This window comes from Copadichromis virginalis, linkage group LG17, assembly GCF_057382275.1.
Source record: "Copadichromis virginalis isolate Kocher_CV1m ecotype Utaka linkage group LG17, C_Virginalis_male_GT1.1, whole genome shotgun sequence".
Taxonomy (NCBI): domain Eukaryota; kingdom Metazoa; phylum Chordata; class Actinopteri; order Cichliformes; family Cichlidae; genus Copadichromis; species Copadichromis virginalis.
This window is the reverse complement of record NC_140634.1, coordinates 18545664-18573319: the sequence shown is the minus strand read 5'-3', so window position 1 is coordinate 18573319 and position 27656 is coordinate 18545664. Positions and strand designations below refer to the sequence as shown.

The window sequence follows — 27656 nt, the reverse complement described above, 5'->3', positions numbered from 1 at the left end:
ATGAGTGATCTGAAGAAGGACAAGGATCGACCAGGATCCTCATCCTTCACTGGATCCAGGCTTTTGTCTATGAAGCGTCGCATTTCCAGAGATGTTCCTCTGGCATTCAGTGGTGAGTCTAGCCCTTCAGACAAAAAGTAAGAGACTGTTTCTACTGGTAGTTGTGATGAGATGTTTGCATTTGGCATTAATGTCATGGTTACTGAGTTTTTAAAGATATCTTTGAACTGTTATTTTTCTAGCGTGGGATCGCTGTTGGGTTGCCAAGTTTTTAACTATCAAATAAGGGACGCTGGCATGCCAGAATCACAATGCACCAATTTTGCTCATTATACGAGATGTCTCAGCTAAAACAGGACAGTTTGCAACTGTAACTGTAAACAGCATACATCTTTAATAACTTTCTAAATATAAATCCACTAAATCTGCTTCGGTTGGCACTTGGTTGTCATTAACATGTGGGCCCTCGGGTCCGAGGTTATTACAGCCTCTCAACCTCTTTACGAAGCACATTTGTGAAAAAGACGCACACAAAGACACTCACACACAAAAACAACACAGTTGTTGATTTGTGTTGTGTTTATCTTCCCATATTTTTCTCTTCCAGGTGCTGTTTGGTTTTTGTATGTTTTTTCTTTCTTCCAAGGGCAGCAGTTGTTTCCCCATTGTGCTTTTCTACTTTTGCTCTATTCTTTTTTATTATATTATCTTTCTGATTTTTTTTCCTATAATTCTGGATATTTGACTATTATTTTTGGCAGAATTGCTAGTTAATTCAAAATCCTAGCATGGACCTATTGTTCTGTTGGAACAGCCAACTGTGTCCATGTTTCCAAGGTCAAGCTGACAAATTTAAATGTAGCCCTCCGTCATTATTTCATTCACTTTATGCAATCTACAAATCTATCTCACTTGGCTCATGCGTATCCAGCCCAATTTTACTCTTTAAGTGTGTGTGTGTGGTGGGGGGGGGGGGATGATTGATTGATTGATTGACTGATCTAAATTTGATTCTGAATTTAACAGAGAGGCAATGAAGAGAAACTAATAGGGGAGAAAAATGCTCCCTTTCTAGTCCCTGAGTACTCTCAGTGCAGCGTTTTGAAACATCTGAAGGCTTTCAGTGACCTGAACAGCCTAGTCTAGTGTAACAAATGCATGAACAAGCTTTTCAGCATTACTCTGAGACAGGATGTCTGAATGATATATCCTGGTCAAAAACGACTCTAAAATTCCTCACAGTGTTACTGGGGTTCACAGTAATGCAATCCACAATATGGATCTAGTTAGATACCATATTGCAAACATTTTTAGGGGAGAGTACAATAAAATGTGTTTTAGCTGAATGTAGAAGCAGGAAATTTGAGACATTCCTGTAGTTTTACCAATTGCTATGTGTCATCTGGCTTCATGGATAGATAAACCAGGTATCCATACCTGTAAAACCTAAAGCGTGCTCTCATCTCTGTAATAAAATATTACAGTCAGCAGTATTGAACACTTCACTGAAGTCTAGCAGGACAAGCACAGAGATGAGTCCACTGCCAGAGGCCATAAGATCATTTGTAACCTTAACTAAAGCTGTTTCTGTGCTGTGATGCACTCTGAAACCCGACTGAAACCATTCCTCTGCAGATGATCTGTTAGCTGTTTGACAACTACTCTTTCAAGAATTTTTGAAATAAAAGGAAGGCTGGAGATTGACATATAATTAACTAAGACAGCAGGTTGTGGCTTTTTAACTGAAAGTGGAACTGTCAAGCATGATGTTATCACCACCATGCTCGACAGTTCCAACACGTTCTTACTCTCAAAGCGTAAAATTTTACACTAGGTGACAAATCTTCGGTATGTTACGCTTTCGGACACCCATATAAGCATACACATCCCTATATTATGAGGTCGGAAAAATTAAGAAACATGAGAAGCGTTTGGAATGAATCTACACATTTATTTTACTGTAATCGCTTTGGAAAACACTATCTAACACGGTTAAGGTGGTGGTTAAGGTTAGGGATAAGGTTAGGGTTAGGATTAGGGCTAGGGCTGGAATACACGTTGGAATGTGTATTACTGCCAAAACATCAATCTATTGGATTCCATCCACAACCCAGTGCACATCATGGGAACGCGAAGGTTACCTTTCACGTTCCTGAGGAATGCCTCGGGACGTGACAGATAAGGTAAGATAAGATAAGATAACCTTTATTAGTCCCACAGGTGGGAAATTTGTTTTGTTACAGCAGAAAGTAGAAAGTGCAAAGTTACATAGCAAAAATTAGAAAAACACTGGAATAGGATAAGAATAAGATACTTTGCACAACTGTACACAATAGAATAGAATAAAATAAAATGCTATATACAATAGAATAAAAACAAATACAAATGCTATATACAACTGAGTATAATATAACGTACCTGTAGCTGTCCACAGCCTCAATGTCCATGCCTTGAATGTTTAGTGGTTGCAGTGCAGGATGTTTGTGCCTGTGGAAGTCTACCACCAGTGTTGATCTGGAGGTAGTTCTGCTGGCACCAGTCCACAAAGTATGTTACGTGGTCGGAGTGAAAACGGCTCACAGTTAACACAGATTCACTTTTCACATTCACTCTGTTATCTCTTAAGCTCTTCACTCTCAGACTGCAGGCTTACTTGTTGTTCCTAGAGTATTTAAAAGTGGGAGTCAGAGCCTTCAGCTTTCAGGCCCCTCTTGAGCGGAACCAACTTCTAGTTTGGATTCAGGAGACAGACACCCTCTTAGGATTGGGCTTAAAATGTCAGTTTTTGGCCATGAACCATACCTTAGCTGCTCTGTGCTTCTAATGATAAAATTAGCTTCTTTTTTTTTTAAGCACATTTTTTTCGCTGTGTTTATCCCCACTTTGCATTTAATCATTAGTAATTTTTGAACGCTGTGTCCTCTCCCATAGTTTCCATTTTGTCCTGTCTCTCTCTCTCCACTCTCCCTGTGCCATACTGAGCCTGGTTCTGCTGGACGTTTCTTCTTGTTTTTGTTTGTTTTGGGGGTTTTTTGGATTTTTTCCACCTGTCCCGTTCGGTTCTTTTGCCATCAGAGTTATTGTCTAAAGGCAAAGAAAGATGCCCAACGGATTTACTTTACCAAATGGGCCATCCCAGCCTTGCCGTATTGGTCTATTTCATCAGAATCAGAATCAGAATCACAACACTAGAGGCCAACTCCAAGCCCATAGCACAAGTCACCATCAAGTGCGCGATCTACCAAGGAGATGCTCTGTCCCCACTGCTGTTCTGCATAGGCCTGAACCCCCTCAGTGAGATCATTAACAAGGCTGGCTACGGATACCGACTACGGAACGGAGCAGTTGTCAGCCACCTCCTGTACATGGATGACATCAAGCTGTATGCCAAGAGTGAACGAGACATCGATTCACTGATCCACACTACCAGGCTATACAGCAATGACATTGGAATGTCGTTCGGACTGGAGAAGTGTAGTCGGATGGTAACAAAGAGAGGGAAGGTAGTCAGAACTGAGGGGATTGAACTACCAGAAGGCAACATTGCAGACATAGAGGACAGTTACAAGTACCTGGGGATCCCACAGGCGAATGGGAACCATGAAGAGGCCGCTAGAAAAGCTGCAACCACCAAGTACCTGCAGAGGGTCAGGCAAGTCCTGAGGAGTCAGCTGAATGGTAAGAACAAGATGCGGGCCATCAACACGTACGCCCTGCCCGTGATCAGGTACCCTGCTGGGGTAATAGGCTGGCCAAAGGAGGAGATAGAAGCCACTGACATAAAGACAAGAAAGCTCCTTACCATGCATGGAGGGTTTCACCCCAAGTCCAGCACCCTGAGGCTGTACGCTAAGCGGAAGGAAGGGGGCCGGGGACTGGTGAGTGTCAGCACCACAGTCCAGGATGAGACAACGAACATCCAAGAATACATTGGGAAGATGGCCCCAACTGACCGAGTGCTCAGTGAATACCTCAGGCAGCAGAAACCCAAGAAAGAGGAGGGAGACGAGGAACCATCATGGAAGGACAGAGCCCTGCACGGTATGTACCACCGGCAGATAGAGGAGGTGGCTGATATCCAGAAATCCTACCAGTGGCTGGACAAAGCTGGACTGAAAGACAGCACAGAGGCACTAATCATGGCAGCACAAGAACAAGCTCTGAGCACAAGATCCATAGAGGCTGGGGTCTATCACACCAGGCAAGACCCCAGGTGCAGGCTGTGTAAAGATGCCCCAGAGACAATCCAGCACATAACAGCAGGGTGCAAGATGCTAGCAGGCAAGGCATACATGGAACGCCATAACCAAGTGGCCGGCATAGTGTACAGGAACATCTGTGCCGAGTATAACCTGGAAGTCCCGAGGCCAAAATGGGAGATGCCCCCAAGGGTGGTGGAGAATGACCGAGCTAAGATCCTGTGGGACTTCCAGATACAGACGGACAAAATGGTGGTGGCTAACCAACCAGACATAGTGGTGGTAGACAAACAGAAGAAGACGGCCGTAGTGATCGATGTAGCGGTTCCGAATGACAGCAATATCAGGAAGAAGGAACACGAGAAGCTGGAGAAAAACCAAGGGCTCAGAGAAGAGCTCGAGAGGATGTGGAGGGTGAAGGTAACGGTGGTCCCCGTGGTAATCGGAGCACTAGGTGCGGTGACTCCCAAGCTAGGCGAGTGGCTCCAGCAGATCCCGGGAATAACATCGGAGATCTCTGTCCAGAAGAGCGCAGTCCTGGGAACAGCTAAGATACTGCGCAGGACCCTCAAGCTCCCAGGCCTCTGGTAGAGGACCCGAGCTTGAAGGATAAACCGCCCGCAGGGGCGTGCTGGGTGTTTTTTTAATATATATACACATAAGTCACTCATTAATAAATAGCTGGAAAAGAAACATGTGTAGTTGTAGCAGTAACCAGTGTGTTAAGTGGATGCGTTGTACAGGGAGATGGCCACAGGCAGGAAAGATTTCCTGTGTCGTTCAGTGGTGCTTTTCGGTAATCTCAGTCTCTCACTGAACGTGCTCCTGTGACTGACCAGCATGTCATGGAGTGGGTTGGAGGTGTTATCCAACATTGTCTTTATCTTGGACAGCATCCGCCTCTCCGACACCACCTTGAGGGAGTCCAGCTCCATCCCCACAACATTACTGGCCTTACGGATTAGTTTATTGAGTCTGTTGGCATCTCCTACCCTCAGCCTGCACCCCCAGCATGCAACAGCATTGCTGCTAACTTATTACCCAGGAGGGTCGGCCTGATGGTATTGAAAGCACTAGAAAAGTCAAAAAACATGACCCTCACAGTGCTCACCGGCTGGTCCAGATGGGTGTAGACACGATTGATCAGGTAGATGATGGCGTCCTCAGTTCCGAGACGAGGCTGATAAGCGAACTGAAGGGGATCCAGATGTGGTCTTACTATGGGTCGCAGCTGGTCCAGGATGAGCCTTTCCAGGGTCTTCATGATGTGGGAGGTCAGTGCCACGGGCCTGTAATCCTGGGGGCCACTGGGACGTGGCGTCTTTGGTACAGGGACGAGGCATGATGTCTTTCACATCACTGGTACCCTCTGCAGACTCAGACTCAGCATAAACAGTTTATGAAAGACTGCACACAGCTGGGGGGCACAGGTCTTGAGGACGAGGGGACTCACTCCGTCTGGTCCAGCAGACTTGCCTGAGTGAAGTCTCCTCATTTGCATCTCAACCTGGTATTAAGTGAAGGTGATGGGTGGGAGAGGGGTGTCAGGAATCTCACAGGAGGCAACAGCGCCATGTGAAGAGAGAGGCTGGCACAGTGGTGTGGCTCTGGATTCCAGGCAGACTACAGGTGAGGTTGTGGGGGTGTGAGCAGACACTGTGGTGTCGAATCTATTGAAAAACAGATTCAACTCGTTAGCTCTATTCTCACCTCCCTCAGCTCCCCTGCTGTTGGTTGGCCTGAATCCAGTGATGGTCTTCATGCCCCTCCACACCTCTCTCATGCTATTCTGCTGGAGTTTCCACTACAGCTTCCTCCTGTAATTGTCCTTAGCCTCTCTGATCTTGTCCTTTAGTAACACCTGGACCTTCCTCACTTCCTCTTTATTGCCCCCTCTGAAAGCCCTTTTCTTGTTGTTGAGGAGGGCTTTGATGTCCTTAGTCACCCGCGGCTTGTTATTTGGGTAACAATGAACAGTCTGAGCTGGAACAATGGAGTCGGTGCAGAAAGTTATGTAGTCTGTGATACACTCAGTAAGTCCATTGATGTCCTCGGCGTGAGGCTCACAGAGTGTTTCCCAGTTGGTCACCTCGAAACAGCCCTGTAGTTCTGCTAAGGCCTCCTCTGACCACCTCCTAACAGTCCTCGTGGTCACAGGTTCCCTCCTCACAATTGGCACATAGCGGGGGGGTGAGGTGAATCAGGTTATGATCTGACAGTAAGTGGGGGGAGGGAGGAGGAGCTGTATGCATCCTTGACATTAGCATACAGTAGGTCTAGAATTTCTTCTCCCCTGGTGGGACAGTCCACATATTGTCTAAATGTTGGTAGTGTATTGTCCAGTGATACATGGTTGAAGTCACCCGAGATCACAATAAAGGCACTCGGGTGCTGAGTCTGTAACCGGGCTACGGCAGAGTGAATGGTGTCACATGCAGCTTTGGGGTTAGCAGAGGGAGGAACATAAACAGCCACCAAGATGACGTGAAAGAATTCCCAAGCATATAAACAAGCATATATAATAATATAATAAACAACATCATCGAGATGATCTATGTGAATATAACAGTAAATACTAAATATTGAATATTATTGTGCATGTAAGATCAACAGTGTATAGTGTGCTTTGAGGTAGGAGCCAAAAAGGGTGTAGTTTGTGTGTGTGAGCACCCGTGTGTACACCTGTGAGCGTGAGCGCGCTTGTATTTAAAAGGTTACTTCATGTAATGATCTGCTAGAGGGTGTGGGAAGCCATAGCCCCATCCTCCAGGGCATGAAGCAGGTATGGAGGGGATCCAGGCTTCAGACATCCAGAGGCCCTGAGAGCACAAGAGACCAAGGAAGACCAACGGAGGGGCGACCATGCCACTATCCCGGAAAGAGCTGAGGAGAGCCCCAGATGAGGGGTCACTCAGTAGCCGCAGAGCAGAAGCCGGGGGGTTGCAGTGACGTGCCCGTGAGCTCCACCGGCAGCCAGCTGTGCCAGACTGACTGAGCCCCAGGCCAAGAGGCCGAGGGCACCACACCCCCGAAGGGGCCCGAGCAAGCCCCAGGCTCCAGGCCCCTACAAGCAACCACCAGTTGTGAGCCGGTACGTACCTGGACTCCCATCCCCGGACACAAAGAACCACCAATACACCAATGTTTGAGGGCGTCTGCCACTGGCAGGGGGAGTGGTGGGGGGGAGATAGGCCTCAATACCTTGGAGGGCCTGAGATGTCCCTAGAGAGGTGGCATCTGATACCCGACCTGACATATAGACACAAACAAACAGGCACACACAGATACAAACATCCATTCCCACCCTCATGCTCTCATGGCCAGAGGGGCCGATGGCGCGATATGGCAGCCTCGCTTCTTACAGTCTGCCCCAGGGCAGCTGTGACTACAACTGTAGCTTGCCTCCACCAGTGTGTGAATGTGAGAGTGAATGAATAGTGGAATTGTACAGCGCTTTGAGGGCCCCGAAAAGCGCTATATAAATGCAATCCATTATTATTATTATATGCAATTACGCAGCACTCACTCAACGTGGAGACAGACATAAATAGACACTGTACACACAATCACACTCCCCATGTGTACTCTATACCCCATGGCTAGGTACCCTTGCCCCTGGAGGGGGAAACTGCACCCAGACCCAGGTAGTGTTACCCTCTTCCCTGGGGTGGAGAGAAGAAGACCGCCCAGACTCCGCAGCAGCAGGGAGGCACCACATTCCAGACCCTAATCGGATGGCCAACTCCTCCTCCCAGCTCCCCCGCCCCAACAGGCAACAGAGAACGGGGGGGTGTGAAGACTCCAAACCTCCCTCTGCCCGCTCATATGTAATGTTGATGCATGTGTGTTCTAAGGTGCATTTAAAACCCAGGAGGGCATGGAGCTACCTGCCAGAGAGCAGCAGGTAAGCTCATTGCCCCTCCTGACAGCCCTCAATGTATACGTGTATTTAAAATTGAGAGGTCAGCAATGGCGCCAGGGGTGAGGTTGTACATCCTGATGGTCATAAATAAATAAATAAATGAATTTTCATTTATATAGCACCTTTCAAGAGAGAATCACAAAGTGCTGCACATAAGATTACAAGTCATCTGGATGCCGTGTAGCGTGCCCACCCCCAAGGTCCTATATGTATGTGTTATGAGAATGTGAGTAATGTGAATGTCTAAGTTGTGGGATAAAATTGAGGCACAGGCAGCCAGAAGGGGACAGAGGGGGGATGCCTCCCTTGCACCCTGGTGACACACCTCCACCCCAAGGCCCTGCATGTGTGGGTGATTGTGGTGGAGCGGGAAAAGGGAGGCAGCTGGAGATGGGGAGGGAAGGAAGGGAGGGGCAAGTGGCCCCTCCCTGGGGCCAGCTCCCCCGCTGACCCCAGTAGGCACCCGCATACTCTGCAACCCACCAGGGCAAACCCCTCTACCATGATAAGGTGGTGGAGCGGTTTGTGTGTCCCAGGGATCCCAGGGGCTATGTTGTCTGGGGGCTTTTGCCCCCTGGTAGGGTCTCCCATGGCAAATTGGTCCTGGGTGAGGGACCAGACAAAGAGCGATTCAGAAGACCCTTATGAAAACAATATCGAGGGAACAGTTTACCCTGCCCGGGATAGGGTTACCGGGGCCCCGCCCTGGAGCCAGGCCCGGGGAGGGTGCCCGAGGGTGAGCATCTGGTGGCCGGGCCTTAGTCCATGGGGCCCGGCCGGGCACAGCCTGAAGAGGAGACATGGGCCCATCCTCCCGCAGGCCCACCACCCGCAGGAGGCGCCATAGGGGTCGGGTGCATTGTGTGTCGGGTGGCGGCCAGGAGCGGAGGCCCTGGCGGACTGACCCCCGGCTGCCAAGACTGGCAATAGGAACATGGAATGTCACCTCTCTGGTGGGGAAGGAGCCTGAGTTAGTGCGTGAGGTTGAAAGGTACCGGCTAGATATAGTCGGGCACACCTCTACGCATGGCTTCGGCTCTGGAACCAGTCTCCTGGAGAGGGGCTGGACTCTGTCTCAGTCTGGAGTTGCCCCTGGTGAGAGGCGGCGGGCTGGGGTGGGTATTCTAATATCCCCTCAGCTTGCTGCCGGTACGTTGGGGTTTTTCCCGGTGGACGAGAGGGTTTGTTCCCTGCGCCTTAGGGTCGGGGAACGGGTCCTGACTGTCATCTGCGCTTATGCGCCGAGTGGCAGTTCGGAGTACCCAGCCTTCTTAGAGTCCCTTGGGGGGGGGGGGGGGGGGGGGTGCTGGAAGGTGCTCCACCTGGAGACTCTGTTGTCCTGCTGGGAGACTTCAATGCTCACGTGGGTAACGACAGCGAGACCTGGAGGGGCGTGATTGGGAGGAACGGCCTCCCTGATCTGAACCCGAGTGGTGCTTTGTTATTGGACTTCTGTGCTAATCACAGTTTGGCCATAACGAACACCCTGTTCGAACATAAGAGTGTCCATAAGTGCACGTGGCACCAGGACGCTCTAGGTCGTAGGTCGATGATCGATTTTGTAATCGTATCAGCAGACCTGCGACCATATGTTCTGGACACTCGGGTAAAGAGAGGGGCTGAGCTGTCAACTGATCACCACCTGGTGGTGAGTTGGATCAGGTGGCGGGGGAGGACGCTGGACAGACCTGGTGCACCTAAACGCGTAGTGAGGGTGTGCTGGGAACGTCTAGCAGAGGCCCCAGTTCGCGAGATCTTCAACGCACACCTCCAGCAGAGCTTCAACAGCATTCCGAGGGAGACTGGGGACATTGAGTCCGAATGGACCATGTTCAGCGTCTCCATTGCCGAAGCTGCAGCATTGAGCTGCGACCGCAAGGTGATTTGGGCCTGCCGTGGTGGTAATCCCCGAACCAAATGGTGGACACCAGAGGTGAAGGGAGCCACCAGGCTGAAGGAGTCCTATCGGGCTTGGTTAGCCTGTGGGACTCCGGAGGCAGCCGACAGGTATCGACAGGCCAAGCGGAATGCGGCTCGGGCAGTGGCTGAAGCAAAAACTCGGGTGTGGGAGGAGTTCGGAGAGGCCATGGAAAAAGACTTTCGGACTGCCTCGAAGAGATTCTGGCAAACCGTCAGGCGTCTCAGGAGGGGAAAGCGGTGCTCTACCTGCACTGTGTATAGTGCTGGCGGAGCGCTGCTGACGTCGACTGAGAAAATTGTCAGGCGGTGGAAGGAATACTTCAAGGACCTCCTTAATCCCACTGACACGTCTTCCGAGGAGGAAGCAGAGTCTTGGGATGACTCCGCCAATTTCCGGGGGTGAGGTCACTGAGGCAGTTAAACAACTCCTTGGTGGCAGAGCCCCTGGTATTGATGAGGTCCGCCCCAAGTTCCTGAAGGCTCTGGACATTGTAGGGCTGTCCTGGTTGACACGCCTCTGCAATGTTGCGTGGAGATCAGGGGCAGTACCTGTGGACTGGCAGACCGGGGTGGTGGTCCCCATCTTTAAGAAGGGGGACCGGAGGGTGTGTTCCAACTACAGGGGGATCACACTCCACAGCCTCCCTGGGAAAGTCTATGCCAGAGTGCTGGAAAGGAGAGTTCGTCCGCTAGTCGAACCTCGGATACAGGAGGAACAATGCGGTTTTCGTCCTGGTCGCGAAACACTGGACCAGCTCTTTATCCTCTCCAGGATACTTGAGGGTGCATGGGAGTTTGCCCAACCAGTCTACATGTGTTTTGTGGACTTAGAGAAGGCATTCGACCGTGTCCCTCGGGGTGTCCTGTGGGAGGTGTTGTGGGAGTATGGGGTGTCTGGCCCATTGCTACGGGCCATTCGATCCCTATACAACCGTTGCAAGAGCTTGGTTCGCATTGCCGGCAATAAGTCGGACTCGTTCCCGGTGGGTGATGGGCTCCGCCAGGGCTGCCCTTTGTCTCCGGTTCTGTTCATAATTTTTATGGACAGGATTTCTAGGCGCAGCCAAGTGGCGGAGGGCTTTCGCTTTGGTGGCCTCAGAATCTCATCTCTGATTTTTGCGGATGATGTGGTTCTGTTGGCTTCATCGGGTGAGGGCCTCCAGCTCGCACTAGAACGGTTCGCAGCCGAGTGTGAAGCAGCGGGAATGAGGATCAGCACCTCCAAATCTGAGGCCATGGTTCTGAGCCGGGAAAGGGTGGAGTGCCCACTCCGGGTCGGTGATGAGTTCCTGCCCCAAGTGGAGGAGTTCAAGTATCTCGGGGTCTTGTTCGCGAGTGATGGGAGAAGGGAGCCGGAGATCGACAGACGGATTGGGGCTGCAGCTGCAGTAATGCAGACGCTGCACCAGTCCGTCGTGGTGAAGAGGGAGCTGAGTGTAAAAGCGAAGCTCTCAATTTACCGGTCGATCTACGTCCCTACCCTCACCTATGGCCACGAGCTGTGGGTAGTGACTGAAAGAACGAGATCGCGGATACAAGCGGCAGAAATGAGCTTCCTCCGAAGGGTGGCTGGCCTCTCCCTTAGAGATAGGGTGAGAAGTTCGGCCATCCGGGAGGGGCTCAGAGTAGAGCAGCTGCTGCTCCACATCGAAAGGAGCCAGCTGAGGTGGTTCGGGCATCTGACAAGGATGCCCCCTGGGCGCCTCCTGGGTGAGGTGTTCCAGGCATGTCCCACCGGGAGGAGGCCCCGGGGCAGACCCAGGACACGCTGGAGAGATTATATCTCTCGGCTGGCCTGGGAACGCCTTGGTGTTCCCCTGGATAAGCTGGAGGAGGTGGCTGGGGAGAGGGAGGTCTGGGCCTCTTTGCTTAGGCTGCTGCCCCCGCGGCCCGGTCTTGGATAAAGTGGATGAAGATGGATGGATGGATCGATAATGAAAGAGGTTCCAAAACCAAATTTGTGTAAAGTTGCAAATAGAAATTTCCAGTTAACTCTGTCAAACACTTTTTCTGCATCTAAAGAAAATATTGTAGTTTCGATGTTTTTACTGTATGAGTAGTCTATCAAATTAAGTAATCTACGTGTATTTGTTGATGAGTGCCTAGCTTTTATGAAACAAGTTTGGTCAGGATGAATTAAGAGGGGGTTATTTTCTCTAATCTCTTTGAGAGAGTTTTGCAGATTATTTCAAGTTGTTTTTTCTTTATTTATTTTTAGTTGGTTCACTAGAAATTGACTGGATTTAATACCATGTTCATAATTTTGTAAGCATAGACTTTGTACTAAGAATTTTGTTTTTTTATTAATTATCTCATTAAATTCTAGTTTTGTTTTGCGTACCAACCTAGATTTTAGAGAAGCTTATGACTCTCACTCCATGACGGTGTAAAATTTGGTTCTCAGGGGACAGTAAACCAGTTCATGGCAGGCAGGAATATCCTTTAATTTTCTCTCATCTGAGGATGACAGTTCAGGTCTTCTTCCAAACCATGGAAAAATAGTGACATATCCAAATAACTTGTACCTATGTACAATTGTTTGAAGTGATGATTTAATTAGAAATGGTTCTAAAAAACTTACCAACCTGTGTACAATTCTACAAATCTACAATTCTTTGTCTGAATTCCTTGGACATCAGTGGACCCAGAACCGGAGCTGAACTCCAGACTACCGGTAAGAGCAGCAGTGTATAAAGTAAGACTTAACATATATCTGCTGATGGTCTCATTTCTGAAAAATGGACTTCTTATTGTGATATTTGTTTTCTTTCACTATATTTTGTTAGGCTGGGTCTCAATGCATACACACAAATCACAAAAAAAAACCCCATGATTTATCAATATTTTTGTACCGGAATTTGTTTGCACTTCCCTCTGACCACTCCCTACATCAGTTGTAATGCTGTCTTTACCTGATGTCCTTGCTTGTGACCCCTTTATTTATATAAACTATAAGAACAAAACGCACCCAGTCATATGTCGACAATATACATTTAACACTACACTCTTTTTTTCCACTGCATTGAGCTTCTCACATGGGATTGATAGATTAGGGTTCGTGGTTCTTACCCTTCTTTTTTCTTCTTTTTCTTGTATTGTGTTAGTCTGTTGTTTCTGAGCAACTCTGATGTACTAACAAACGCACAGTGGTAAGAACAAAAGAGGCCAGTAATCATGTTTCATGAATCTGGCATGCTGATTTTGCATGGGAACACTTTATTTTTTTGAAAGGTAAGAATACAAATGCAAATGTGTAAATTGTGCATGCAAATATTAGTTAATGAGGCCAATGATTATTGTTTCATTTAGCAGATGCTGTCCTGCAGGAGGTATTAGATGAACATAAGATCAGTCTGAGGAGGAGATGTGAACGTGTGACTGAAGGAACTGATGAAACAGGAAGTAGAACCCTCCTCAACAGGATCTACACTGAGCTCTACATCACAGAGGGACAGAGTGAAGAGGTTCATACCCAACATGAGGTGAGGCAGCTGGAGACAGCTTCCAAGATCCTTTATGACACTCCAATCAGGTGCCAGGACATCTTTAAAGCCTTACCTGAACAACAGAGACCCATCAGAGTGGTTCTGACGAATGGCGTTGCTGGTGTTGGAAAGACTTTCTTAGTACAGAAGTTCGCTCTGGACTGGGCCAAAGGTTTGGAGAACCAAGACATCAGTGTGGTGATTCTGCTTTCATTCAGGGAGCTGAACCTGATCAGAGATGAGCAGTACAGTCTTCTGGAGCTGCTCCATGTTTTCCATCCAGCATTGCAGAAGGTCAAAGCAGAGAAGCTCGCTGTCTGTAAACTTTTGCTCATCTTTGACGGCCTGGATGAAAGCAGACTTTCATTGGATTTCACCAACAGGAAGCTCATGTCTGATATCACACAGAAGTCATCAGTTATTGGGCTGCTGACAAACCTCTTCAAGAGGAATCTGCTTCCCTCCGCTCTCATCTGGATAACTTCCCGACCTGCAGCATCCAATCAGATCCCTCCCATATATGTTGACAGGGTAACAGAAGTACAAGGCTTCACTGACGCCCAGAAGGAGGAGTACTTCAGGAGGAGATTCAGTGATGAAGAGCTGTCCAGCGGAATCATCTCACATATGAGGGCATCCAGGAGCGTCCACATCATGTGTAGAATCCCAGTCTTCTGCTGGATCACTGCTACAGTTCTGGAGCACATGACCACAGAGCAGAGAGGAGAGCTGCCCAAGACCCTGACTGACATGTACTCACACTTCCTGCTGGTTCAGACAAAGAGGAAGAAGAACAAGTACCTCGAGGGACATGAGACGAGTCCACAGGAGCTGATGCAGGCTGACAGGGAAGTTCTCCTGAAGTTGGGGAGGCTGGCCTTTGAACATCTGGAGAAAGGAAACATCCTGTTCTACCAAGAAGACCTGGAACTGTGCGGTCTGGATGTCACAGAGACCTTAGTGTACTCAGGTGTTTGTACAGAGATCGTCAAAAGAGAGTGTGTGATCTTCCAGAAATCGGTCTACTCCTTTGTTCATCTGAGCATTCAGGAGTTTCTGGCTGCTGTCTACATGTTCCACTGTCACACTGAAAGGAAGACACAGGTGGTGGAGGACTTCCTGATAAATATTTTTCCTCATTTATTCGGTGATGATTATGATGATGATGACATGAAAAGCTCCTCTTTGGATGTGTTTCTCTGGAGAATCATGGAAAAATCCCTCCAAAGTAAAAATGGCCACCTTGACCTCTTTGTTCGTTTCCTTCATGGCCTCTCTCTGGAGTCCACCCAGACACTGCTACGAGGCCTCTTGGGTCAGACAGAGAACAAACCAGAAATCATCCAGAGAGTCATCAAGAACCTCAAAAAAATGAATAGTTATGAAATCTCTCCTGACAGGAGCATAAACATTTTCCACTGTCTGATGGAGATGAATGACCTCTCAGTGCATCAGGAGATCCAAGAGTACCTGAAGTCAGAAAACAGATCAAAGCAGAAACTCTCTGAGATCCACTGCTCAGGCCTGGCCTACATGCTGGAGATGTCCGAAGGGGTTCTGGATGAGTTGGACCTTGGGAAATACAACACATCACCCGAGGGACAGCGGAGATTGATTCCAGCTGTGAGGAATTGCAGAAAGTTTCGGTGAGCCCAGATGTGATAATAATTGTGCTTATGCTTATCCTCCCAATGCTCTCTTTTAAAGCTTCCTTCCAGTTGGACATCACCTCACCTTGGAGGCATTCAACAGTCATTTTAATCAGATGCTGAACCACCTAAATTGGATTTTTAATGTGCAGGAGCAGCAGGTTATTTACAGTTGTCTCAAGGCACTTTACATTTTAAGGTCAAGACACTAAAATAATACAGAGAAAGCCCTAATTAGCAGACAACCCCCTATGAGCAAGGATTTGGCAACATTAGGAAGGAAAAACACCCTTGGAACAGGAAAAAAAACTTTTGTAGAACCAGATTCAGGATTTATCATGAATGTTTTTAGATATTAAAAGTCCACATCCACATATTTAATTGTTATCATATTTAATCAGGTTCAGATCTGACACTGTCAAATGTTTGGTTTAATTTCTTTACTGCTTGACAGCAGGCAAAGAGATCATCTTTCCAAGTGGAACTGATGAACCACTGATATGAATAACAAAATGCCAAACAGCAAGACTCCAACTCAAATGTACAAAATGAATATAAAATGTCCTATTTATAATAATGTTTTCTAATATTTTTGCCATTACAGACTTTCTAACTGTTGGCTCTCAACAACTCACTATGAAATTGTGGCCTCAGCTCTGAAGTCCAGCCCTTCCCATCTGACAGAGCTGGATCTGAGTGGAAACCACCTGAAGGATTCAGCATTGAAGCAGCTATGTGCTGCTCTGGAGAGTTCAAACTGTAGACTGCAGACTCTAAGGTTATTTCAATGGGATTGCTTTTATTTCTGGAGATATCTCAGTTGTTTGACTTGTGAATTAAATTAATCTCCTTACAAAGGAGTCTATTGCTGTCCAATATAGGTCATCAATGGTCATGGAAATGAAATAATAAGCAGCTATTTGAATTATTAATGACTTTATCTGTTTTTTCCTTTATTCAGATTGAAAAACTGCAGGTTGTCAGAGATCAGCTGTGCTGCTCTAGTCTCTGCTTTGAAGTCCAACCCCTCTCACTTGAAACATCTAGACCTGAGTGACAACAATCTGCAGGATTCAGGGATCATACAGCTCTGTGGTTTTCTGGAGAGTCCAAAGTGTACACTTGAGACTCTGATGTGAGTTAATTTAGAGTCTGTTACTTATAATTACAATAATGTTACAGAAGTCCAATGTGCCTGCTCGAACTTGGGTAAAGAAAAACATGAAATTCAGTATGAAATATCTCATGATGAAGTCCTGACTTGTATCTTATTGGAAGCTTTGGGATATAGTGGAATCAAATTTGGAAACAGCTAGAAACTATCTGGAACTCCCTAACAAAAGAGACATGTGCAGGAAAAGAATGCCAGCAGGAATGCCAAAACAAGAAATACAAAATAGTTTTTTAGTTATTATTTGTATGCAAATACTGAGTATTTAATCATTTAGTTTATTTGCCTAATAAACAATATAATTCTTTGTTTTAAACAAGTCTTTACACATCTGTTTATTTCCCAAGCACTCTACTTCCATCCATCAAGCTGTAAATTTTTCTTTTAATTATATTTTCATTTTTCTTTTCCGAAATTTACTTTGTTTTCAAATAAGGAAAATTTGATTTATTTAAGATAATGAAGGAGACACACACACAAAGAAAGCGACATTAAAACACATATTTTTATATGTTTAACATATTTATATCATACTGATCGTGTAATCCTGTAAGAGACTTGACAGAGGTCACCAGCATGATGTCTGTTGATATGAATATGTGTTTGAATGTCATGCTGACCTTTGCATGTGTGTAGCTGAGATGATTATGATCCACGATAACAGAATGAATAGTCACTACTCATTTCACAGAAGCTGATTGATTTTTTGATTGCAGTAATCCTGAGCTGCGCATTTAAAACGTGAAATCATCTGAATGAATTATCAGTGATTTTATCTGCTTGCTTTATTCAGATTGGAGAGCTGTAATTTATCAAATACCAGCTGTGCTACTCTGGTCTCTGCTCTGAAGGCCAACCCTTCTCACCTGACACATCTAGACCTGAGTAAAAACAACCTGCATGATTCAGATAAGAAGCAGCTGTCTGATCTCGTGAAACTACAGTTTATTAAGGTCAGTAGAGAAGAGTTAGTCCATGGTGCGCTTAGCAATATTTTTCTACACACATTTAGTGTAGGTATATTTTGTCAGCATTTTTGCCACAAAGAAAATATATAAAAAGGTAAAAATATATATATTTGTAATAGCATAAACATAGTTTGCGTGAACCATAAAACCTCATTTCCATTTTGGTAAATTGAAAATTGACATGCAAGTTTGATTTGGTGTTAGAGACTTACACATGCTATACTATAAGTGCAAAATTTCGCACAGCCTATAGGGCTTTGGAGTTGACGTCACACCGCAATGCATTGTGGGAGCGCGTCACCATTTACAAGATGCTTCGTTGTAGTCTCTGTCCTTCTTAGGGAGAAGACAAACGTGGGTATCATATATGCTATCAGGGAAAGAGCCCTGTGCAATAGAGCAGTTCACCATTCTGAGTAAAAGTGGAGCGATTATATCAATATGGGCTTTATAAAATTCTATGTTGAACCCATCCGGTCCGCAGCCTTTACAGCTAGGGAAAGAAACTATAGCAGCTTTGACTTCTGTGATGCTGAAGTCAGCTTCAAGTGCTTGGGTGGCAGATTCTGTAAGGGTTGGAATACTCAGAGAGTTAAGAAAGCTAAAAAGCTCAGAGTCAGTGGTGTTTGATTTAGAAGAGTACAGTGTGCTGAAAAACTCAACAAATCTGTCGTTAATCAGCTTAGGATCAGTAATTAATTCACCGGTAGAGGAGGCAATTTTGTGTATGGTGCGATAGGCTTGCACATCTTTTAATTGTCTGGCAAGTAATTTATGGGGTTTATCTCCCAACTCAAAGTGTCTTTGTTTCAATTTAATAATATCGCTACCGACTTGGGTTCCCAAAATATGATTGTATTCGAGTTTTAGTTTTAGATTAGCATTAGATATGTCCTCAGTATCAGATTGGCGAAGTGCCTCCTCTAATGTTGATAATTCAGACTCAATTTGGGACAGACGATTTAATCTAGTTCTTTTCGAAAATGTTTGAAAGGAGATGATCTTGCCACGCAATGCTGCCTTAAAAGATTCCCAAAGAGTGGAATCAGAGACCTCACCGTTGTTGTTATGTTTTAAGAAGTTTTTGTTTGACAGAAGGGTAGAATGGAATTTCCAATTGAAAATTCGAGGCTTTAAATTAAAATCTATTTTCATGGTAAGTGGGGCATGGTCAGAAATCAAGATCTGATGATAAGCAGAGCTGATAATACTGGGTAATAGTCTAGAATCTGTAACAAAGTAATCTATTCTGGTAAAGCTACGATGTACAGGTGAAAAAAAGGAATATTGCCTGTCATTTGGATGCTGAAGCCTCCAAACGTCTACCATGTTGTGTGATTTTACCAGATTGTTCAAAACTGCCGTGGATCTAGTAGTGAGGGCTATTTTGTAGACAATCTATCTAAAACAGGATCAAAATAGCAGTTAAAATCGCCACCAATTATATTAGACATATTATATTCAGAAATTAGGTCAAATATTTTGGAAAAGAAGTCAGGACAGTCAAAATTAGGGGCATAGATATTTAGCAAGACCAGTGGAAAAGAGTTAATGGACCCAGAGACCAAAACAAATCTCCCATCCGGATCAGTAACGACAGATCCAAATATAAATGGAGTGGTTTTCCGTATGAGTATAGCAACACCTCTGGCCTTAGATGTGAAAGTGGACCAGTAAACCTTCGACACCCAATTTGCTCTTAAACATCTCTGTTCATTGGAGTGAATATGAGTTTCCTGAAGAAAAATTCTATCAGAAGATAAATGCTTCAAATGTGACATAACCTTCCCACGTTTCAAAGCTCTGCCTAAGCCCTTGAAATTCCAGGATGTAAACATAAAACAAAATTAACAACAAGAACACTGAACCCCACCCCCCAAAAAGAAAAAGGCCGCAAAAAAGAACAAGAACCACTGTGGCCCATCCCAGCGTGCATTAAGGGGACTGCCGGGAAGAGGAGCACAAAAAAACAAAAAAGAAAAAGAGAAAAAAACATCCTTCGTGTATAGCAGCTCCGCACCAGACTCCATTAATCAAAACAATAGTTACACCCATAGCTGGACTGGCCATCGGGCATACCGGGCATTTGCCCGGTGGGCCGCTGGCGATTTTTTGTTTTTATGGGCCGATGGATTTTTTTTTTTTTTTTTTTAAGGAAGGGTATATATAATGAAAGGTGTTGGATTGGCCAATTGGTCATGATCGACTCTGGGCTGGACCAATTACAGCCGAGGAGGCCGAATGCACCCGCCCCCTTGTTTAGCAATCATGTGATTTTCACGCATTGCATGCCGGGAACTCGTGGCAAAACAATCCAAGTACCGCATCAAATGCAAGCATTTGCAGCACCGCAAAACGTTCATTCTCCGGTTCCAATATCTTCTTGTTTTTTCTTTGCCGCACAAAAAAGGAATGTACAAAACAAAAGGAGAACAATGCCGGTCCGTACAAAGACAGACTCAACGAAAAGACAAAGAAAAGATACGAGGAAAAAATCAAAGGTGTGAAAGGGTCAGACCCTTACGAGAACACAGAGGGACAAAAGACGTTAGCGTGCTGCCCAACTTTCACCACGCTCATATTTATAATTACACGGTTCTTGGAGTGAGTGCATACACTCATGAAGTTTAGTAACTTCAGGTCACTGCAACAAGCCCAGGTACAGTTTACCGACGGATGGGTACAGGACCTTGAAATGCACCGTGTAGAAAGTAAAGACCATGGTACGAACAAAGGTAAGTTTACCAGTCTCACAAATCGTCGTCATAAATACACATTCGTTAACCATTTATTAATATAACCTTTGAGCTCAACGGTAATTAATTAGTAGTGGAAATAATTTCTGGTTCATCACAGAAATGTAGCAGTGACAATAATATTGTATGTTGTAATCACACTGGACAATTAGTGATACAAAACAACTGTTTTACCCTGTGAATAAAAGTATATGTTTTTGTCAATGTACCATGGTAATAACAGAAGCGAAACGCAATATTTTGTCAGGACAATTTACTATTTATGCACAATAAACAAAGGAGCATAGCGCGACAATTTCTGTTCAGCGCCAGACTTGCTTGTAACCTATATCACCAATTATGTTAAGAAAAATGACGTATTAACGACTAAAAAACTCTGACCTTTGTGGGAATGCTTGGAGCAGACTAACATGTGAGCTGGAGTGTTCTGAGACGTTATATTTGGTATATCCAGACCATCCGTCAGGTCTTACTTCGGAAACATGGCTTAAAACATTTCTCTTCAACGACGTAAACCGATTAAAAAAAAACGATCAGCTTCCCGTGGCTGTCATGCGACCGGCTGTTGCAGTTAATAATACAACAGCTTCTTGCCATTTTTTGTGTTTCTTTTTATCGCTGTGTAACGGAGTTCAATTGAAAGCCTGCGTGCGCTAGTACCTCTTGCCACAAGTTCCCAGAATCCTTTGCGGTTTTACCCCTGAATGACGTCACATTTTCAATCTTTATCCTGGTGGGCCGGTCTCTAGTCAAAATGCCCGGGCCGATTTTTTGTCCCAGTCCAGCCTTGGTTACACCCATAAATCGACTGATTGGGTAAAAAAAAAGAAAAAAAGACACAAACATACAGGGAGTGCAGAATTATTAGGCAAGTTGTATTTTTGAGGAATAATTTTATTATTGAACAACAACCATGTTCACAATGAACCCAAAAAACTCATTAATATCAAAGCTGAATGTTTTTGGAAGTAGTTTTTAGTTTGTTTTTAGTTTTAGCTATTTTAGGGGGATATCTGTGTGTGCAGGTGACTATTACTGTGCATAATTATTAGGCAACTTAACAAAAAACAAATATATACCCATTTCAATTATTTATTTGTACCAGTGAAACCAATATAACATCTCCACATTCACAAATATACATTTCTGACATTCAAAAACAAAACAAAAACAAATCAGCAACCAATATAGCCACCTTTCTTTGCAAGGACACTCAAAAGCCTGCCATCCATGGATTCTATCAGTGTTTTGATCTGTTCACCATCAACATTGCGTGCAGCAGCAACCACAGCCTCCCAGACACTGTTCAGAGAGGTGTACTGTTTTCCCTCCTTGTAAATCTCACATTTGATGATGGACCACAGGTTCTCAATGGGGTTCAGATCAGGTGAACAAGGTGGCCATGTCATTAGTTTTTCTTCTTTTATACCCTTTCTTGCCAGCCACGCTGTGGAGTACTTGGACGCATGTGATGGAGCATTGTCCTGCATGAAAATCATGTTTTTCTTGAAGGATGCAGACTTCTTCCTGTACCACTGCTTGAAGAAGGTGTCTTCCAGAAACTGGCAGTAGGACTGGGAGTTGAGCTTGACTCCATCCTCAACCCGAAAAGGCCCCACAAGCTCATCTTTGATGATACCAGCCCAAACCAGTACTCCACCTCCACCTTGCTGGCGTCTGAGTCGGACTGGAGCTCTCTGCCCTTTACCAATCCAGCCACGGGCCCATCCATCTGGCCCATCAAGACTCACTCTCATTTCATCAGTCCATAAAACCTTAGAAAAATCAGTCTTGAGATATTTCTTGGCCCAGTCTTGATGTTTCAGCTTGTGTGTCTTGTTCAGTGGTGGTCGTCTTTCAGCCTTTCTTACCATGGCCATGTGTCTGAGTATTGCACACCTTGTGCTTTTGGGCACTCCAGTGATGTTGCAGCTCTGAAATATGGCCAAACTGGTGGCAAGTGGCATCTTGGCAGCTGAACGCTTGACTTTTCTCAGTTCATGGGCAGTTATTTTGCGCCTTGGTTTTTCCATACGCTTCTTGCGACCCTGTTAACTATTTTGAATGAAACGCTTGATTGTTCGATGATCATGCTTCAGAAGCTTTGCAATTTTGAGACTGCTGCATCCCTCTGCAAGATATCTCACTATTTTTGACTTTTCTGAGCCTGTCAAGTCCTTCTTTTGACCCATTTTGCCAAAGGAAAGGACGTTGCCTAATAATTATGCACACCTGATATAGGGTGTTGATGTCATTAGACCACACCCCTTCTCATTACAGAGATGCACATCACCTAATATGCTTAATTGGTAGTAGGCTTTCGAGCCTATAAAGCTTGGAGTAAGACAACATGCATGAAGAGGATGATGTGGACAAAATACTCATTTGCCTAATAATTCTGCACTCCCTGTATAAAATGACTTGTGTATAACCAAAGTTATAATGTAAACGTTCTCAGTACTTCACAATAGAGAAAAGTTTTAAGACGTCGTAGCAAAAAAAACAAACAACAATGATAGAAAGCTAGCACCACAGAAGCATTCAAAAAATGATTGAACGAATCGCGACTCTCACTATAGGAAGAGAAGAGTGAGAATGTTCAAAAATACAGCCGCATCAACAACATGAACAAATATATTACCAGGTCACGATTACAGTGAGTCCGCAAAACGTTCAGCTTCAGCAGGAGACTTGAAGGTGTTAGTGATGTTGTTGTGAACTACCCGAAGCTGGGCCGGGTAGCGCAGACTGCACGTCACTCCGGAGGCACTAAGCTTTTTCCTGACCGTATTGAAGGCCTGTGCAAGGACCTCCGCAGTGTAGTCAGGGAAGATGGACAAATTCTCTCCATCGCAGCTCAACGGTGCACGTTGGCGTGCCAGACGCAGGACATGCCACACGTCTTTCTCATGATGCAACTGGGCTATGATAGCCCTCGTTCACTGGCCAGCCATTGGTTTTGGTCTAAGGGTGCAGTGTGCCCTCTCCACTTTTATCGGCTTAATAAAGTTGTCTTTCCCCAACACATCCAGCAGCAGGGATGAAACAAAGTCCGCAGGCTTACCGCCCTCAGCACCTTCCTTCACTCCAACAATCCTAATGTTGGCCCGACATGAGCGCGTCTCCATCTGGCCTAGCTTGCCACGCAGGTTATTGGTGGCTGCCTTTAGTTCCTTGCATGTAGCTTCAAGCATACAAACACGGCTGTCCATTGTAGTAAGCGACTCATCGATAACATCTAGACCAGGGGTGCCCAATCCCGGTCCTCGAGAGCTACCGTCCTGCAGCTTTTAGATGCATCCTTGTTCCCACACACCCGAATCAAATGAATGGCTTGTTATCAGGCCTTTGCCAAACATGATGGCATGCTGAAGAGGTAATCAAACCATTTGATTCAGCTGTGTTGGAGTAGGGATGTATCCAAAAGCTGCAGGATAGTAGCTCTCGAGGACTGGGATTGGGCAGCCCTGATCTAGACGCTGTTCAGATGACCGGATATCTGCCTGGAGCATAGACAAAGTACACTCAATTGTGTCAAGGCGGGTCTCCATAGAGGTTTTTAGGCTAGCGATAGCTGCTAATATGGCGTCGGTGCTCGCAGAATTTTCAGCTACTGCTTTCTGGCAGTGTGTTGCATCTTTTTTAGGCGGCATGTCGTCCAGTATTTATCGTAGTCGATGCAAAGCAGTAGTGCTGTTGACCAGTTAATTAAAGAGGCACGATGTCGCGTTAAATTGTTGGAAAAAAAGAAGAAAAGTGCGGAGCTGAGAAGAGTGCGTCCTACTCCATCAGTGTACACAAGCGCCCCCACAGCCTATTATTTTTAAATTGAGGTTGATGTTCACTTTATAGATCAAGTGCTGCAACACACCTGAATTAAAATTAGTAGGTCATTAGTAGTATGGCATCACATTTAGTAGTAACAAGTGAGATTTAAAAACAAAATCAAAATAATGTTTTTAAAAAGATGTTTTTGTTCACAATAATACTATTTTATCGGTGCAGTTAGTATTATGATTAGGCGATTGATTGATGGCATTACCTTTAGCTCCCTCAGTTGAGCTCTGTATTCATTTGCGTCGGTGATCCGATATTACGTATCGGTATCGGTCCGATCCTGGCCTAAATTACTGGATCGGATATCGGAGAGAAATAAAAAATGTAATGCGATCCATTAAATATCACAAAAGCACCTGACAAAACTTGCGACATGTCGTAACCCAGCTCATGACCTTAGCACGTCGGAGCAGTATGCGTCACGTGATAGAGCCGCTGTGGCGTGTGAGACCTGTTCGCAGTCTAGTTGAGCATTTGGAGCCTCACTATCAAACCAGCATTTCATCTCCGAGAAAGATATCCATGAGAAGTAAACCAAGTGTGTAAATTCATCACTGAATGTTTGTAAAGCATTCCCATGGTAAGCTTAACAACCTTCTCTCCCCCTCCTGTTGCTACTTCAATCATGGAACTGATCAATGACTAGCTGATTGGCTTTTCTGTCACGAGTCCCGTCTCTCTTGTTTGTTTATTGCCCACTTTGCACCAGAAACGTTTAAGCTTGATAAGCTGTTGTTAGAATTTATTTAATATTACTTTCTACATACCTAGCAGTTGGTAACTGTGCAGGTGTGGGTGTAGCAAAGTTTTGCCAGGGGGCCAGGTAGGGCTTTAACAGGGAAATGGGGGCTCAAAGAAATACTTTTCTTTGTTATTATCATTTAAAGTGTCTAGTTTTTAATAAATAATTATTTGAATTGTTTTGTTTTGTGTGTTGTTTTGTTTGTTGTTGAATCTTACCTCCAAAGTTTTCATCGGATGTAAAATGTATAGAAGTCCATTAGTGTATATAGTAACTATTAAGTCTAATATATACCCTAGTAAGCTATATTACTTTATATTACCATCTGTGCAGTCTGCAATTCTGTTGAAGAAATATGTTGAATCGATTTAATTATTTTTACAAAAATAATTGATTTCTGTGCATTTATTTTACACGTGCATTAAATTAAAGTCGATTACGTTAATTAAGCATTTTGCTGGGAGTTGGCAACCCTATTAGTAAGTAAGTAAGGTTTATTTATTAAGCGCTGTACACAAAGGTTAAAATAAAGAAAACATTGAGTAATAAAATAGACAATATAAATAATGCAAATTCAAAACAATTCAAAAGTGTTGATTAACGGAAGGCCTGTTTAAATAATAAAGTTTTAAATAAAGGAACGAGACAAAGACTTTACATGTGAGTCCAGGCCCAGAGAAGAGGGCCTGTTAGTTTGTTTGTTTAATATTTCCACTAAGTAGAGGTATAACAGAATAGCTTTAGTGTTTTGTTTTTTAAAAACTCGAGTATTAACTTATACAAAATGCAGATATTTTTTTTAAAAAGTTTTATTGATTATAAAATACACTATATCAGCTTCATATCGGTATCGGCAGATATCCAAATTTATGATATCGGTAACGGAATCGGACGTTAAAAAGTGGTATTGTGCCATCTCTAATAATGTGTTCATCATTATGCTGGAATTTTAGATAAAAACAAAAAGAAATTAATGACTGAATGTTAGTTCACATTCTGAAGCTGCTAAAATTAAACTAATTCCCAGTAAGGAAATTTGTGCTTGATGGTGTAGTGCAGTCATGCTGGCCTACTGGCAGCCCTATAAGACCTGAGATTGGCTGTGTGCAGTCTGTTTGGACTGTGCAAATCTGTAGAAAACCACCTACGGTTCTTAAGTGCTTAGGAAATGGTTGTCTTTTTTGGAACAACCATTTTGTGCTGTGTTTCTGACATCCCCCATTATATGAAACTTGGCCTTCAATTTGGAGACGGTACTCCAAAATAATGGCTCACTCAAAATAATGCTGCAATGCCAGTAGGGTGCATGCTACTATAGCAAAATGGAATTCCTCATGTTTTAATTATAAAATAATGCAATATGTAATGACAAATAAAAAGTTTTACAGTGAGTATTAAATTTAAGTTTTGAAATTTACCTTAAAGCTTTAACTTTGATGTTTTCTCTCTCAGACCAACTGACGATGTGGATGAAAAGGAGGACAGAGCAGAATCTCCAGGATTCAGTCTGTCTAGGAACTCTAAAAATCTTCCTCCACACTTCAGGAATGAACACAAACCCTCAGACACAAAGAGGTGAAGACGACTGTGAGAATCTGTAAACTTAACAGTAGGGTGGGGGAACCCTACATTCAGGAGTGGTGTCGGGAAATGACTCACTTACAAATAAGTCATGTAATAGTTTCTTTTCTAAGCTCCAGAATATTTTCTCTATTAACGACTCTTTGTTTAGTTTTCCAGTTACAGTAGATGGATCTTGTTACGCCCCAGTCTAGGGGTACAGGAACGCAACATAAGAGTTGAAAAGATTGACCCCGCCCTGGTCCCCAAAACCATACACAGAGGGAAAACCAATTTCTTAGTGAACGGTGGTTTATTTGTCTACACTGAAAAATGAAGCTCCGGGGTGAACAAAGGCCAAAATAACAAACAAAACAAGCTAAGTCAGGAGGAGGTGCTATCTAAAGCCCTATGTGAAATCAAAAACCAAACAAAAGACAAGCATTACACCTAACTCCCTAACTGAGAAAACTGTGCAAGGAAAAACAATAAGGCAGCTCACCCCTTCTGTTCCAGTGCTATTTACAATGTGCTATTTACAGTGAAAACTAATGTGCACACTATATACAGAACTCAGCAAGTCGCAAAAGTCACAGGCACAAATGTCACAGGTTTTGGAGGCCAGGGTCAGGTCTGCTGCTGCTGTCAGTGGCTGCCCCGGGACAACTGCTGGTGACAGATTTTGAAGCAACCATATGATCAGGGGGCCAATCAGCAGCCGTCAGCTCATCCAATCAGGGACCTGCAGAGACTTAAAGACACAGACAAAGAAACAGCCACCAAGACAGATTATGGCCAGGGTCATAACAATCTACCAATTAAGTCCATAATTTCATTAAAGAGAAATTAAAGAGTCAACAAGGTCTGCATTTGGAAAAACCTGTATCCAAAATGTAAACTGTTCTCACACATGAAACTGTAATACTTCATAAATTGGGTTCATTTAATTTCACTAAGAATGTTGCTGCTTTAGTTTTTTTTTACTGTACACACTGATAATGTGAGAATGCTGTAACCAGTTTGATTATGCAATAAACAAAATGACATCATCAACAAATAATTTAGACTGTCTGTCCCATTGTTTTTCTACAAATGTATGGGTGTGTTACTACGGTGGCCCTGAGAGGCCAAACGGACTGCAACTTCAGAAAACACTTGCAAAAAGAAAAATGCTGCAAAAAGAAAAACGCTTCAAAAAGAAAAACACTGCAAAAAGAAAAACACCTGCAAAAAGAAAAACGCTGCAAAAGCACACAAAACACAACGGAAATGTTTCTGGGGAGACAATAACCCGACGGACCAGTTGCACGAACCAAAACATGTATGTATGGCTCTATCCCAATTCAGGGTCTGCAGCCTTAAATTACGCAGCCTTAACGGTCCTCAAGGGCCGCGTACTCAAAGACTGCTGAGGCCGGAAGTGCGACGCTTGTAGGCTTGTGAAATG

The 27656-nt window shown here is 44.6% G+C and overlaps 1 pseudogene across 1 annotated transcript; it reads left to right on the top strand.

The window, feature by feature from the left end:
• On the top strand, positions 1-27316 carry LOC146689278 (protein NLRC3-like; annotated as a pseudogene). The gene is made up of 5 exons (XR_014916174.1): positions 1-112; positions 13351-15172; positions 15780-16310; positions 17140-17299; positions 26102-27316. The product of XR_014916174.1 is annotated as a protein NLRC3-like (transcript).
• The last annotated feature ends 340 nt before the right edge of the window (positions 27317-27656 follow it).